General features: G+C 33.2%; 1 pseudogene; it reads right to left on the reverse strand.

Annotated features, from left to right (window-relative positions):
• Nucleotides 1-1,366: 1,366 nt before the first annotated feature.
• Nucleotides 1,367-17,328, reverse strand: part of LOC125834310 (pentatricopeptide repeat-containing protein At2g36730-like) — a 28,622-nt pseudogene continuing 12,660 nt past the window's right edge.

The following is a 17,328-nucleotide window of genomic DNA, read 5'->3' on the forward strand; positions in this document are numbered from 1 at the left end:
AAAGAGGAGAAGTCTTCAAAATGATTAACAACAAGACAAGATCAGCTTGAGATCGTAGGCCAGTTGCTTCCAATAATTTAGAGTGCTGGATGATCTCAGATGATATACATTAGCAATTCAATACGGTATATTGCTCATGAACTAATAGGAAGCTTGAAACTTTTTCATATGCAAAGCGATCTAATACACAGTGAAGAGGTTTCCACCAAACTAGGTTCATCTGATATTGTCATTAACAACATTATACAAATGAATGGATCCTTATGTTTAAGCAGATGAGGCCAGAAGAACATTAATTGAATATTGAATATGGATTTCAGTCAAGTGGTTCTTTTCTGTTGTGATAAATATCCAAAGTTTACCTCACTAACCCATGGCAGTTAAGTATTCTAAGAAAAGCTTAATCATACCTAAATCATGGAATGTGAAGGACATAGAGGTTCGACAGATACAGAGTACACAGAGCATGACCCCTTCCCGATGGCTTCAAGTCAAGCTCCAAAAAATAACATGCAAATGGATGTGTATGTGATTATACTTTCAAAGCATTTAGGGGAATACCTTAAAAGCAGACACGTGCTGATGCAGGTACAATGAAAGTCAGATGATTTTCCATGCTCTCTTTTCATAGATTATATCAACCCAAATGTACTTGCTACTTTGAGTAGCACAACTATCAAAGCTTCGTTTTCCATATTTTGCTTACAGCAAAAACTACTCCAGCATGACATATTCACTGTTTTCTTCTCCTTCATTTCAGAAATAACAGTTAAACTACCAGAAAAATGAAGATACCGCTTGGTTTAATTTAAATTTCCAGAGATCAAAGAAAAGGACTTGAGTCATGACATTTATAAAAGATTTTGAATTTGTTTCCCCATGGGAATACCTCATAGTTTTTAACCAAGGTTTCAGGTCATGCGGAGGTGCCACTTTAAGGGCATCCCAACTTCTGAATAGAATTCCAAGATTCACCTTAACCACATTTTAAAAGAAAGAGTAGTTTATGGAGAAAACAAATCATTTACCAGTATCAAAAAGAATGGCCTCAAATAAGGCAGAATGGATATAGGAGACTCATAAAGTTGATCCCGACTAGTCCAATATCTAGGCATGATTGGTTGTTAGGAATAGTTTGAGAAGGATAACAACAGAGTTGTGGCTCTGACTCTAGAAGTATACCAATTTGTGGAGTTCCTCTCAAATGTCATATCCATGAGCTACAAATCAAAATCACCGCACAATGTAATCTTCATTTTTCAAGTTATTCCAAATTATGCAAGAATGTTAGGAACGTTAGTGTGACCCTCTTCCAATGGTCAAAGAAACAACTCCCCTAAACTTGTACCTCAGCCTGTCAGATCCTTCAACCGCTTACTTCGGAAGAACTACCAAACGATTGCACCCAACTGCTGCCAGGATATTTCTTTATCCCTTTTGCTTTCATAGCCAATCTTAGGTTGTTCGCATCGCTGCAATAACCAAAAAGATAAGATAAACTAGATGCAAGTACATAGTTTGATTTGAGATCATGCTCTATTTTGAGGAGAATCTCCCTTATATTTTCTTCTGCGCAAGGAATATGACCATGATGCTTACAAGCACTAATGAAACTCCTCAATATCACAAAATTAGGCTCTATAGGCATGCTCCTTATAATATCATAAGCTTCTTCTAATTCTCCAGCACGTCCAAACATATCCACCATGCATCTGTAATGTTCCATAGTTGGCCTGATGTTATAAATACTTGCCATTTTTTCAAAATATTCACGCCCCACATCAACAAAGAAAATATGACTACAAGCATATAAGATTGCAGAAAATGATAAGTTGTCCGGCCTAAAGCCAGATTCTTCCATTCTGGCAAACAAGGACACAACTTCTTCTCCATGTCCATGACAGCAAGACCAGAAATCATGATGGTCCAGGTCTGCAAATTTTTATCACCCATCGAATTGAATATGCGGAAAGCCTGTTGTATATGACTACATTTTGCATACATGCCCAGGAGGGCTGTTTCCAACTCAACATGTAGTTCAATACCACTGGTAACAATGTGCGAGTGAATACATTTACCTAATCTGATATTCAGGATACGAGTGCATGCCCCCAACACGCTAACCAAAGTGACATAATTTGGCTTTTCATTTGCTAGCTTCATACATTAGAACATGAGCAGAGAATCTGAAGGAAAGTTACTGAGATATCCAGGAAAACATTGACTATTATGACTTTGAAAGGCCAGACAGAAAGAAGAAACTTCACAGTAAAAGTTAAACAGGAAAAGAAAGAAGGAAAGACAATTATATTAACAGACCTCCTACACAAAAAGAGAGGTCAAGGTAGCAAATATTCATTTGCATGCCAAAAAGGGATGAAAAGAGCATAAAAACCCATTAAACTGGTTCCTCTATATGGTCAGGTACAAATTATTCAACTTCTTCTACGTCTATAAAAGAATTGATTCACTATATGAAAAATAATGTGCATATCACATGTAGCGGAACTTGGCTTAAGAAATTTATAGAATTCACTTAGGTGACATCCTGAATCACACTTTTATGATATCAAATGAAAATGAATAAGATCGAAAAGTATTGACAAAATGGTTGGAGACCCCTGCATGGAGAAGAAGTAGAATCGTTGTCATTACTATAACTATGAGGAGCAATATCTAAATGTTCGGAGACTTCATCAGGAGAAAGTCAAGGCTGCTTATATTTTCTCTATTGTCTCCCTATTCCCTATTTATAAATGCAATGCCCCTTATACTCTCCCATGGGAAAGACAAACTAACCATAGTATCATTATAAAGTCGTTGTCCTTTCAACGTTTAATTCAAAGTTTATCTCAAAAGAAACTTAATTATTGGATTTCTCTTTATTTTTCAGGTCTAAATTGCAGATAGAATTTGACATGGGAATCCATCCATATGCAATCCAGACAACTAAACAGCAGCAGTGTTAGACTATTAGACCAATTATAGTCAATAATCCACCTTAGCTCGTTAGTTTTAGAATACTCACGACCATTGGAGCCATGAACTAGCTGCCTCTTTCCAAAAGCTTTGTAGGTAACAAGTCGAAAGATTTGTTTGCAAAATTTGGGTTTCAAAGCTTAAAGTTTTTATTGGACATGAATGTACATAGAGATTCCAGAATTAAAAAAAAACTAACATGCTCTAATGTATGCAAAAGTAAACAAATACAACAGTGAGACCAGCATACCTAAACACAAGAGGCTGGAGTGTTGCACGCATCTCAACCATGAAAGTTTTCCTTCTTTGTTAATTCCCCATTTAAAAGAGTGTCATCGGGACTTTTCCAAGATAAATACCGAAATCTAAGCCATGAAATTTTTCTTCATTTTTACTCCCTTATTTTCCAGGAGTACATGCTCCTTTCCAATTTAAAAGAAAATTTCCATCATTGTTAATCCCTGATCTTTTAGGAGAGTATGCACCGTTCACAATCTTAAAGGCTCAACACCTTACTAATCCTTTCAGATATGAACCCTAGGCTTTGTTTAATAATCTATTGTAGTATTGCAGCAAGAAGGAAAAAGAGAAAAAGTTAGACTAGTGAACATGTTTGGAATACTGATTTCTTCTTATGGTACAATACAAGTATTCACAATCGACATCTGGGATGAATTTTAAAAAGTTCACCAAGGGTATTAGATCACATATATTGCTTAAGAGAACCACAAATACCATGGCACTAAATTTCTGAAGGATAACGAACAAGGTTACAAGCTAGCATTGTTCATAAAAATTGTGACCTGTTTCGTGTCAGACCTATCAAAAGACGTTTAACTTACAAATTCCTCACAAAACCATACTTGAACTCATTTCCACAAGGTAGTAAACTTGTCATGCTCAAAATCTACTTAAATTTTGGTAATTCTATTCACTCCCATTATAATAATCATCTTAAACAACTTCCACATAATGCTATAGAATCTCTCAGCCTTCACACCCTTGCCGGGTTCACAAATCATAAATTATGTATTGATTCCAGAGTAATCAGTAGATGCATGAAATATCTTTTAGAAGGAGAAAGAACAAGAAGAAACTGTAAATAATAAGACAACAATTACTACTATTATGCTTGAATCACAAGTAGTTAAAGTCGGCTATATGATCCCTAATACATAGATTGTGATAATTGGGGTATGAAATTCGTATAAAAGTAATAATTAATATGTGTTTTTGACAAATAACAGAAACAAATATACATACCAATGAACGTAAGCAACCATCATTGAACTCCAAGAAACTATATCCCTCTCAAGCATTTCATCAAACACCTGTCTTGCAAACCTGATCACACCAAATCCTGCATACATTCTCAAAAGGGTATTGTTCACATGTAAATTTGAACCGAAACCCGACTTCACAGCCATGGAATGCAACGATCCACCAGTTCCAATCATCAAACAATGCCCAGAAACCTTTAGCACAACAAGGAATGTGATTTATCTGGTTTTAATCCAATTTTTTGAAACTGTTTAACGAGCTTCAGAGACTCTACTTGGGAATATGCTCTCATCATTGTGTTCCATGTGAAGATTGATGGAATAATGAGAGAATTATCGAAAATTGTACGGGCGAATTGGAGGGATATTGAAGAAGAGAATAATATGAATTGGGAGAGACGATAGTGGTCGTGATGAAAGGTTGTTTGATGAATAGAGAATGAAGTTGGAGAAGATGAATGATTGTTTTCGAACGTTGGAAAAACGACTCTATTTGGCGTGGAAACGAAAGGAAGTCATTTGCAAGGAAGGAAAGGAATAGAGAATGAAGTTGGAAAAGCGTTCTACTTTAAATTTCTTTTATCTTTAAGTCTAGACTGGTGTGGAAACGAAAGGAAGGAAAAGAAACATTAGTATAAAAGTTAAAGAACAGTAAAAACTAGAGTCGTCATAGAGGGCCAACCCAACCCCACCCGGCTCAAGCCTCGCGGGTCAAGAAATTTGACTGGCTAGGGTGGGCTTGCCCTTCAGTTGGAAGGGCCTGAAAATAATCAACCCAACCCAATCTTAGAAGGGTCGAGGGTTAGGGCGGGCTAGACCTTTTTTTTAAAAAAAATATATAAAATTCTATAACATCAAAAAAATAAGAAGACTTTCAAATCAAATATGGAAAATAATGGTGTTGTTTCAATAACACTAATAAAAAATCTAGTGTGATTGACATGTATTTAAGAAACTAGATATGCGAGATACATGTATTATGTATCATAGATATATGCAAATCTACTTTTATAGAGTGTATCTAGAACAAATTAACCTAATTTTGAGTCTATGTATGCTGCGATACATGTATTTAAACGTACCAAAATTTGGTAAGATTCGTAATATTATAACATAGCATATATTTAATAATTAGCTCATATACTAGTGAGAATGTTGTAAGTTACCCTTAAATAAATAGTTTTGGCCCATGGGCCGATCTCAACCCGGCCCCTATCATGCCTTAAGGGCCAAGAACTTATATGGGTCGGGCTTATAAAACCTAGTTTTAAATGGGCTTAAAAATCTCATCCCAACCAACACATCCCAACCCTACCCCAATAACTGGTTGGGTTGGGCTATCCCCATGGGCTAAGCTCATTTTGACGGCTCTAATAAGAACAATTTTCAGTAACGACTTAGGGAAAATTTTAGATACATGAATTTGAATAAATAAATGAAAGGACATCTTTAGACTTTTACGAGCTAATAAGTTTTTAACCCAAAATTAGCATTAGTTTCCTAAATATTTATTCAAGTTTTGGAAATTGCCTTCAAGTTTCAAAGATTACTTTTGTTCATTTAAGATAAAAATATTAAATATCATTGACTATCACTATTTTCCTCAAAAAAAAAAAATACTAATCACCTCAAAAAACCTTTTTTCCCCTTCTAGTTGGCATGCTATATTCTATATACTAAAAATAAAATCCTTTTTAATATTAGCTTTATTTGACTCAACAATATATTTAGTTAAAATTATAAATTTTTTTTATAAAAATACGTTAGTTTATTAATAAGAAATTTTCATTATTAAGAATCACTTATCATACTTAAACAGTATATTTGTTTTTCTATTATGAAGAATAGGTTTTTAACACTTACTACATTGCCATTAATTTAGAATAGTTATATATGCCCCTAAACTATTTGAAAAAGTCTAGATATACCCTCTGTTTAAAGTTTGGCTCACTCATGCCCTCGCCATCCAACTTTTGGTCTAAATATGCCCTTATGGCGTTAGTTGGCCTGCTGGACATATCCAGCTCATTTTTCATTTCTTTAAATGTCACATGGAATTGCCATGTCATTTTGACTTTATCACATTACATTTATATGAAAATGGAAAGGGATTAATAATACCCCTAAAAAATTCAAACTCATAAACACCTAATCCGATCCATAAATCAACCCCCCTTTTTAAATAAACTACCCGACCCGTTTTCAACTTTTTATTTTTTCTGGTAAATCCCGAATATTAGTAATTGATTAATAAAAAATAGGAAAAATATGAAAAAAATATAAAATTAATGCCAAAAATTCACAAATAAATATTGTAACCTTAAATTCAACAATTTCAACAATTTTTTTTAAAAAAAAATTTCCGATAAATCCCGAAAATGAGTAATTGATTAATACAAAATATGAAAAAAAATATAAAATTAATGCCAAAAAATCACAAATAAATATAGTAACCTTAAATTCAAAAATTTCAACAATTTTTTTTAATAAATTACTCATTTTCAAAATTTACCGAAAAAAATAAAAATTAAAAAAAAATTGTTGAAATTTTTGAATTCAAGGTTATATATTTTTTTGTGATTTTTTGGCGTTAATTTTATATATTTTTCATATTTTTTATTAATCAATTACTCATTTTCGGGATTTACCGAAAAAAAATAAAAATTTAAAAAATTGTTGAAGTTGTTGAATTTAAGGTTACAATATTTATTTGTGAATTTTTAGCGTTAATTTTATTTTTTTTTCATATTTTTCCTATTTTTTATTAATCAGGGATTTATCGAAAAAATAAAAATTTAAACAAAATTGTTGAAAACAGTTGGGTAGTTTATTTTAAAAGGGGGTTGATTTATGGGTCGGATTAGGTGTTTACGGGCTCGAATTTTTTAGGGGCATAATTGATCCCTTTCAATTTTCATATAAATGCCTTGTGGTAAAGTCAAATTGACATGACAATTCCATGTGACATTTAAAGAAATGAAAAATGAGCTGGATATGTCCAGCAGGCTAACTAACGCCCATAAGGACATATTTAGACTAAAAGTTGGACGGCGAGGGCATGAGTGAGCCAAACTTTAAACGGAGGGTATATCTAGACCTTTTCGAATAGTTTAGGGGCATATTTGACCCTTTACCCTTTAAAAAATTCAATTGAAGTTCAAACTGAACCATTATATACAAACTTCTTCATGAACATTAACTTACAATGTTGATCATCTATTGTATAATGTACCAATAATATTAAAGGCCAATTAGTTATTAAAAAAAATAATTATTTACTTTAAAATTTCATATTTACAATATCTTTCTTCTAAAAAATTAAAAGTAAATAATGTTAGAATTTTTATTTAATTGATGACAAAGTAGGAGAAAAATTATTGTATCACAATGATTAAAGAAAATTAAATTTTGACCTTTATTAATGAACAACTTAATCTCATAGTATGCGTGTGTTATTGAATTAAAATAGACAACCTAACTAATTATTACTTATGTTCCGTAATTTGGAATGAGACAAGATATTATTGATATTTAATTGTATGATAAGATAAAATATATAATAATTACAATAGAGTAACATAATTAAATTAAAAATAAAAGTTATAAATTTATCTTTTAATATATCAACTTTTCTCTATGTCAACATTACGGTTCTATTTTAGTATTTTCATGAAATATTACTTGCTTACAATCCGTAAATAATTTATTTAGGACTTTCTAAAATCTTTAGATAATAATTACCTATAAAGAATTTTCATTAAAATTTGGTTTTAGAAAAATCTTCAGAATATTATATTATTTGTGATTTTTTTTATAATGTTCAAATAAATTCATGTGCATGTAATTTATTTTTATTTTTGTAAAGACATGAGTTTGATGAGTTAAATAGATTTTTTATTTTTAAAAAACTGATAGTTTAATGACATGACATGTCAACTAGAATAAAAGTAGACGTTTGAGGTATATAGTTTGAGGTATCTAATAATTTTTGAGAAAAATAATAATAAGTGAGTGATATTATCATCTTTAAAAAATTAAAGTGATTAGTGTTGGCAATTTTCAAAACATAAGTAACTATTTAGGAAAATAATATAAAGTTTACGTATCGGAAAAAATCTTAAACATGCAAATTATTTCTTGATAAACTAATCTATTCTTTTAAAAACAAAGAATAAGAAATAAATTTATTATTTAAAGAAAAAAAGCTTTAAGGACATTTAAAGTATTTAGTATTTTTTTTTTAAAGAAAATAATAATAGTTAAGTGACACTTTTGTATTAAATAAAATAAAAATGATACTTAACGATAACTTTTAAAACTTCAATAACCATTTAGAAAATGAATAAGGGTCTAAAATATCTTTGAATTACTAAAAGCGGTTCAAAGCTGTCATCCGTCCATTTATTGGCTCCTAAACACTCTTGTCATTTACCTTTGGATCCAATATTGACCACTTTTGTAATGGACAATCATTTAAATAATTTTAATTTTTTTTTAAATATGTGGCAATCATCTATTGGTTATATTTTGAATTACAATATTCCCTTAAAATTTATACCTTCTGGATACAAAAGTTATCATCTGGATACATTAATTTTGATATAAGAAGAATCCTTCTATTGCACTAAAAAATTGAACAAATTTTTTTCTATTGCGCTTAAAAAATAAAAGAAATGTAAAATTAAATATCAAATCCATAAATCACGCAATTACGTAGTTGTCATTGCTAATCAATCTCTTTCCAAAGCATAACAGCTTTAAAAAAAATATTTTAAATTTCTTCTCCCAAATTGTCAAAAATCCTTTCAATTTTCATTCAAAATCATTGAAAAATTGAGTTTGACTTGATACATCTTGAATATATCTATTTTGTTGAGACATTCAAGAATCTGAGAAAGTGAGGTGAGTTATGAACGATACAAAAGTGATGGAATAGTTGTTGGACAAAATATTTCGTTTGTGAATGTTGAATCATCCATTGCAGCTTGGAGATCGATGAGTTGAGGAAAATATGGAGATTTGATACATTATAGAGACGAGCGTTGTTTTATCCCTATACAATTGTTTGAAGATCCTCTCGATTTTTATTCAAAATTGTCGAAAATATTTTGAGATTCAAATTCATATCCTAGTTTTTCGAAGATCCTTTCAATTTTGATACAAAATTATTGGAAAAAAAATGAGATCCAAAATTTTTCTCCAGTTCATCAAAGATCCTTTCAATTTTGATTCAAAATTATCGAAACTTTTGAGAAGATGCATCAGGAATATCTTCGTTTGTCTGTACTTGGAGGTGAAGAAACATGAGCCGAAATTTACAATGTATCTAAAATGCATTGATACAACACACAAAAAGGCTGGAGAGATGTTGTGTAGTCGATCTTTTATTTATGATCTCGAGATGGATATATTACTCATGATACATTGCTATTTTAAAAATATTTAGTAAATTGTTAAGTACTGTAATCATACCTGATACATTAAAGTAGTAAAGGTTGCCCATAAGGTGTTTGGTTTTAGATCGATACACTACCGTGTGGTAGTTATTATGTATTAGATACATATAATGTTAATTTGTATGAATGTATCATGATCAAATCTTTGGATTCTTTTTACCTCAAATCTTTGGATTCTTTTTACCTCTATAGTTATTACGTATTAGATACATATAGTGTTAATTTATGAATGTATCGTGATCAAATCTGTGATTTTTTCAGATCAAGATTGTGTTATATGGAGATAAAATAGAAGTATATTAAATTGGGTTAACTGTTAATTCAATCAAGATTTTGGGGTTTTCCTTTGATCTGCGTCTTTGTAGTAAGAGTTGATGTTTTTGTGGTAGATAAGAGTTGTTTAGGATAATCTTGACATTTGGGTGTTCAGATTCTTGTTTTTAATTGTTGTGGGGTGAAAACATGACAATTTTTTTTTAATTAATAATAAGGGGGTATAACTTTAGTAGCATATGATTGAATATGTCGATAATCAGTCTCTTCTTTCTAAGTCAGCCACTACTACTTGTGTCTCTCTACGTCTTTCTATTTGTTCGAATGGTTTTTAAAATTGGTTCTTGGTCTTTCTTTCTAAGTACCCAATGATATTTCCGGATCAAGATTGTGTTTGCAAACATTGATTATTGGTCATGATGATCTTTGGCCATAACAACCAACTTGACAATTTCTTGATAAGATGGGTTGATGTTGTGATGGATGTGGAGGAAAGTGAGGCACTTGTGTCGATTGACTTGGGGCGGGAGATTGTTCCCCTCTCTTTTGACCACTTTGTGCATTGGGTTTATCCAATCAACCTCCAACTACCTCCCGCTTCTCTCTTCTTCTTCTTTCTTCAGTCCTCTGATCTACTTCACGACCTCAACATGTACGTTTTCAGAAATTTTTCTTTTTTCTTTCGTCCTCTGCTTCACAACCTCAGCAGGTATGTTTTCATAAATTTATCTTCTTCTTCTCTTTTTTCTTTCTTCTTCAGTCCTCTACTTCACGACCTCAACAAGTACGTTTTCAGAACTTTTCCTTCTTCTCTTTTTCTTTCTTCTTCCGTCCCCTGCTTCACGACCTCAATAGGTACGTTTTCAAAACTTTATCTTCTTCTTCTTCTCTTCTTCTTTATTCTTTAGCCCTCTACTTCACGACCTCAGTAGGTACGTTTTTAGAGCTTCTTTTTCTTTTCTTTTTCTTTCTTCTTCCGCCCTCTGCTTCACAACCTCAGCAGGTACGTTTTTCAAACTTTATCTTCTTCTTCTTCTTCTTCTATTTTTCTTTCTTCTTGAGTCTTCTACTTCACGACCACAATAGGTACGTTATCAGAACTTTATCTTCTTCTTCTCTTTTTCTTTCTTCTTCAGTCCTCTGCTTCACTACCTCAGTAGGTACGTTTTCAGAACTTTTCTTCTTCTCTTTTTCTTCTTTCTTCCGTCCTCTGCTTCACGACCTCAGCAGGTACGTTTTCAGAACTTTATCTTCTTCTTCTTCTCTTTTTCTTTCTTCTATCATCCTCTGCTTCATGAACTCAACAAAGGTACGTTTTCAAAACTTTTCTTTCTTTCTTCTTCAGTTCTTTGCTTCACGACCTTTGCAGGTACATTTTCAGAACTTTATCTTCTTCTTCTTCTCTTTTTCTTTCTTCGTCAGTCCTCTGCTTCACTATCTCGGCAGGTACGTTTTCAGAACTTTATGTTCTTCTTCTTCTCTTTTTCTTTCTTCGTCAATCCTCTGCTTAACAACCTCAGCTGGTATGTTTTTAGAACTTTTTCTTCTTTTCATTTTCTTTCTTCTGCAGTCCTCTGCTTTATGACCTCAACATGTACGTTTTCAGAACTTTTTCTTTCTTTTTCCATCCTCTGCTTCATGACCTCAGCAGGTATGTCTTCTTTTTCTTTTCTCTTTTTCCATATTTAGCAATTAAGAATGCAAAAATTCTCTTATCTTTCAGGGCTGTGGCTGTGGTTGTGGATTTTGTGTACTGTCAGGTTTAAGGTTTAAGTCTCCATCCCATCTTTTCTTTGAATTCTGGCTAGGTCTATGATGCTCCCTTTGAACATTTATAATGCAGTTCCTTAAGGGATAGGTGTTGTTATCGTCCTTTCTTCCATGATGTTTCTACATGAAAAAAGTGTTAGGTATTGGTTTGCACGCACAACTTGCTTAGATCTTCTATTTACAAATTAGCAATCTATGTGCTTTGACATCTTTTTTAGGTTCGCATTCTTTTGTGTGTTCGTCACCATTTTTCCAACTAGTTTCTTTATATATAGTTAGTGTCCACAATTGCTTTCTTCGTTTGGTTCCAGGTGTTATGCGGTACCATTTTTCCTTGTCGATCAATCTTGATGTTGCTTTCCTTTGTTATGTATTTGTCTTTTATTTTTCAGGTTTTGATCTTTGGCAGTGTGGTGTGTGGTTGGTATTGTGTGGATTGTTATGTTGTTAGAATTGGACTTTGATGAGATAGATGCTAGTATTTGCACTGTGTACAAGTTCTGGGAATTTTCCTTTGCATGGAGAAATTGAGTTTTGCATGTTACTTTATTGCCTTCATCACTAGTTGTCTGAGTGTTTATGTCCTATATTTTGTTAGGAGGAAATCACCCCCTTTGATATGAGAGTTTCTTTATAATTTTATGGTCTTCTATGTTTGTCCTTGAATTATTGGTAGAGCTGCATTTTGTTTTGTTTTGTTTTGTTGTTCCGTAGTCATAGTTATTGCATACTTTGTGCATTGTTTTTGTGTGAAACCCTTGTAACTCCGCCTGTCAAGTCACAGCCGGTCCCAAGCCCGGAAAAAGGAGGAGGGGAAGTATCAATGGTGAGGAGGTAGTCATTAGTTTCTTCCTCCTCTCTGATTCGTGAGTTTCTTGCTAATTTAAGTAGCCAAGGTCTTCTATGTTTGCCCTAAGGTCATTTGTGCAGTACTATTTTATTTTCATCTCACTCAATAATAACAAAAGTGGGTACAGGTGCAACTTTTCCTGCATGGCTTGTAGGTCTCCAAATCAACTGGTTCTAAGCCTTGAAAAAGGAGGGGGCTAAGTGTTTAAAGGAATGTTGCTTCTCTTGTGCACTTAAAGTTGCTGGTGAGTTTTTTCTGCTAGCTTTAGGGACGGTGTTTGTCATTCTGAAAAAGATATGTGTTTTATTGTTCTGGAATGTGCAGACATGATAATGTTTAATTTTGTTTTCCAGATGAACATGATAAATCATTTCCTACTTTGTTTTTTCTTTTATTATCAAGGATTTGGTTTTCTTAGAGGAATGGTTTAGGCAGTAGTCGTTGTGCTAATTAAATTAGATATTGAATTTCGTCTCCAGTTATGAGGTTGTCAATACCGTGTTCTTTCAAGTTGGTGCTCATGTCATGCAGAATGTCAGCTTCTAAAATAGGGTGGTTCTCTCTCTCTATGTGTGTATGTGTGTCTTGCTCCTCATGTCTTGATTATTTCTTTGGGTGAGATGGGATTTCTCCGAACTTCGCACTCATTTGCCGTCACAGGAACTTGTGAATGTGGTTTCCTTTTGTGTTTTTGGTTACATAAAGGTATCAGTTGTGGTTATTTTGTCGAGATGCTTATGTTCTTTGATCCCATGCACAAAGTTATCGTGGACTATGGGGGATTTCTAATGTCTTAAGAGCTTTAATTCGTGAGATTGTGGTACTGCTACTTATTCTTGTGTTCCTTTGTCTATAACTCTTAGATTGACAAAACTACAGATCTGTCAGTTGAGAGGAAAGAGGGTGGTTAAGTTTCTCTATTTTGGACAGCTTATATGTTGGTCTGACTTAGGGTTGTCAATTTAAAATAGTAATGGGGAGTATTTGCAGGGACAATCCCTATTGTCTTTGGTTTCCCGTGGTGGTGGTTCTGAGCTTTAACTTTTTTGTTTTCCTTCAGGAGTGTAGTTTGTATGTCTTCCTTCTTGGGGGTTGTGATGTATTTTTCCTCTATATTGTGGGATGTTGGTAACCCATTTGCAATTGGTCTATTGGTTTTAGTGGAATCGTTTGGGTACTCGATCATTATTTAATGTGTTGGAACTTGGAAGCTATAGTGTTATTTTTGGTGAGAGGTTTAGTCATGTGATTATTTCTGCTCTGCTAGATAATTATAGATCTGATTGGTGAAGGTAGGGAATTTAGCACTTGCTTGATCGTGTTTGGAGTTCTTGTTGGGGTCTGCAGGTACATTTCGTCATACATTCTCTTATTATGATTTGAGAAAAGTGATGTGTTCTGGTAATTTGATCAATGCACAGGGGCATCGTTTTTGACGTGTTGCTTCATCATCTTCTTCTCATAATTAATACCCACCAATGTTTCTATTGATTTGACTATTGGGTGTCTCCAATGAAGGTTTCTTACCCAGGTGTGGATGCATGAGTGGGCGACTCAGATTTCCAATGCAGTTGCTCTTACTTGTTTTATTTTGTGCCGGATTTCTTGCTATAGTAGAACCTTTCAGGGATTCTAGAGGTTCAATATCTATTGGAGGCTCCCCAAGACTGATGTATTTTAAAGATATCTCAATTAGGTACTTATAAATTTCTTCTAGAAATTTGAGCAAGTGCACTGGTGTCCTGTTAATGATGTACTACATTTTCTACGTGATACGGGTTGTTACTTTTCTACGTGAAAAAGCTGTTAATTTTTTGTTTGCGCATAATTTGCTTAGGTCTTCTATTTACAGATTAGCAATCTATGTGCTTTGACTTCTTTTTTCAATTCACATTCCTTTGTGTTTTTGTCGTCAGTTTTCCAAGTAGTTGCTCTGTATATAGAGTTAGTATCCGAAGCTGCTTTCTTCATTTGGTTCAGTTGTTATATGATACCATCTTTCCTAGTTGATCAATCTTGATGTTAATTTCCTTTGTTCTGTGTTGGTCTATTATATTTTAGGTATTGTCTGGGCTGTTATGTTGTTAGAATTGGACTTTGATGAGATAGATGGAAGTATTTGCACTGGGTACAAGTTTTGGGAATTTTCCTTTCCATGGGGGAATTCAGTTTTGCATGTCACTTTATTTCCTTCATTACTTGTTGTCTGAGTGTGTATGTCCTTGATTTTGTTAGGAGGAAATTATCCTCTTTGATATGAGAGTTTCTTGGTTTTCTATGTTTGTCCTTGGATTATTGGTAGAGCTGCATTTTGTTTTGTTGCTCAGTAGCCATAGTTTTAGCATACTTGGTGCATTGTTTTTGTGTGAAACTCTTCTAACTCTGCCAATCAAGTCACAGCCGGTCCCAAGCCCGAAAAAAAGAGGAGGGCAAGTATCAATTGTGAAGAGGTAGTCATTAGTTTCTTCCTCCTCTTTGATTTGTGAGTTTCATGTGTGGCTTGTAGGCCTCAAATATACCAGTTCTAAGCCTTTATAAAGGAGGTGGTGAAGTGTTCAAGGAATGTTGTTTCTCATGTGCACTTAAAGTTGTTGATGAGTTTTTCTTGCTAGCTTTCGGGACAATGTCCGTCATTCTCAACAAATTTCATGTGCATATCGTGCTGATCTAAAATACTAGCAAATGAACTACAGGATTTTGAGAGCAACATGGAATTAGTTTTGTGAGGGTTATACTTTCACATGGTTAGTTGTTTTCCACTCTTGACTGATGTTTTCGCAGGATTTCTGATGTTCTTTTTACTATGATAAGAATTCATTCAATCCAAACAGGCTTTATTGTGAACTTATACCAGAATCTTGGCATATCATACTAAATGAATCTCACAATTCATGGTATAATTAGTTATTGTAGGATTGTTATTCCACATTTAATTTAGAAAACATAGGTTTAATGAGGGGTGGATGTTTGGGGGGTGGGGGGGGGGGGTTTAAGTCTATGCGGAGTGGGGCAGAATTAAGGTTGTGCGGGGTGGGTTGATGTGGATTTTTTAAAAACTAATGCAGGGTGGGCTGCGGGTATTATGCAGGTTCAAACTTAATTTTAATTTTTTACATGTTAAAAGAATGACATTATCTATTAAGATAGTTTCTTTAAAGTTACTAAAATATTCAAGATAATAAATGAAAATGGTTTAACCAAAACTCATACAATTTCTTACATTCAACTCAACTGACCTCTTAAAAATAAATTTTAAGTTATTATCTATTACTCACGATGTCCCAATTTATGTGACTTACTTTCCTTTTTAGTCAGTCTCAAAAGAATGACACATTTCTATATTAAATAACAATTTAACTATAAAATGTCTATTTTACTCATAATGAAATGATTTACAGTCACACAAATTTATATCATTCATTTTAAACTATAAGTTTTAAAAGTCTCCTTCCTTTCTTAAACAGTTAAACTCTGTGTCGAGTCAAACTACCTCACATAAAATGGGACGGAGGGAGTACATCAATACAATTTTATGAAAAATTGAATTTATTTTTGTGAATTTATTTTTAGTATCAAACTTAACTAGAAAAGGAAAATAATAAAAAAATTATGCGGGGTGAGTTCATGAGAGGAGGGTCCATGTGGGGGAGGGGGCGGGGTCGGCGGGTTGAAAATGAAAAAAAATTGTTATGCAGGGCAGAGCGGGGCAGGTTGAATTTTTTACGGGTTATTCTCAACTCACCCCCTCCCCTGCTCCGCCCCACCCCATAGTCATCCTTACGCCTAGGCAACACATGAAGACCCAAGTAGCAAGCTACTTTGATGGGCATTCCCCCTTAAAAAAATTGATTTAATATCGTGGAATCATTAGGCCTTAAACAAGATTCTATAGCTATAGTTTTCTTAATTATGAATAATATCAAAATGTTATGGGAGAAGGGAGGAGAGAGGCGAGCGAGGTCTAGGAGAGAGAGAAGAGAATATATCTGATTTGTATCAAAATTAATACATATTAAGAGAAGAGAGGCGAGCGAGCTCAAAAGAGGGAGGAGAGAGGCGAGTGATATCGAAAAAGGAAGGAGAGAGGCATAGTCAATTGCTCTAGATCTTAAACTCTTGTTCCAATGGGACTTAAGTAAAAAATCCGCTACCAACATGGATTGTGGTGTAGTGATGCGACTGTTTCACCCTTAACAAAGGTCTCGGGTTCGAGCCGTAGATATGGAGAAAATCCTGATAGGAGCGTGGAAAACAAAAAAAAAATAAGAAAAAAAATAAGTAAGGAATCCACCACCAATTTATTCCCTTTATTATTAATAATATAAAAATAAATATAATATATATAACTTTAAAGAAGGGATATTTCCTAGATTAGGATCAGGATAGTAGTATTAAATAAGGGATATTTCCTAAATTAGGATTAGGATAGTAGTATTAAATAAGGGATATTTCCTAAATTAGGATTAGGTAGTAGTATTAAATAAGGGATATTTCCTAAATTAGGATTAGAATAGTAGTACTCCCTCCGTTCACTATTAATTGTCAAACTATAAAAACTTTGACTAACATTTTAGGATATATTTTTTCATCATATTGATATGTAAAAAATTGCAATGTATAGTACTTTTCGTATAGTTTTTGAATATCTAAATTTTTTGTTTAAAAAATCGAATTAATGTAATCTAATTTAACTTTGAAAATAAGTCAAATTGACTTTCAA

Source organism: Solanum verrucosum, unplaced genomic scaffold (genome assembly GCF_900185275.1).
Source record: "Solanum verrucosum unplaced genomic scaffold, falcon-dt-bn FXZP01000178.1, whole genome shotgun sequence".
NCBI classification, from domain to species: Eukaryota; Viridiplantae; Streptophyta; class Magnoliopsida; order Solanales; family Solanaceae; genus Solanum; species Solanum verrucosum.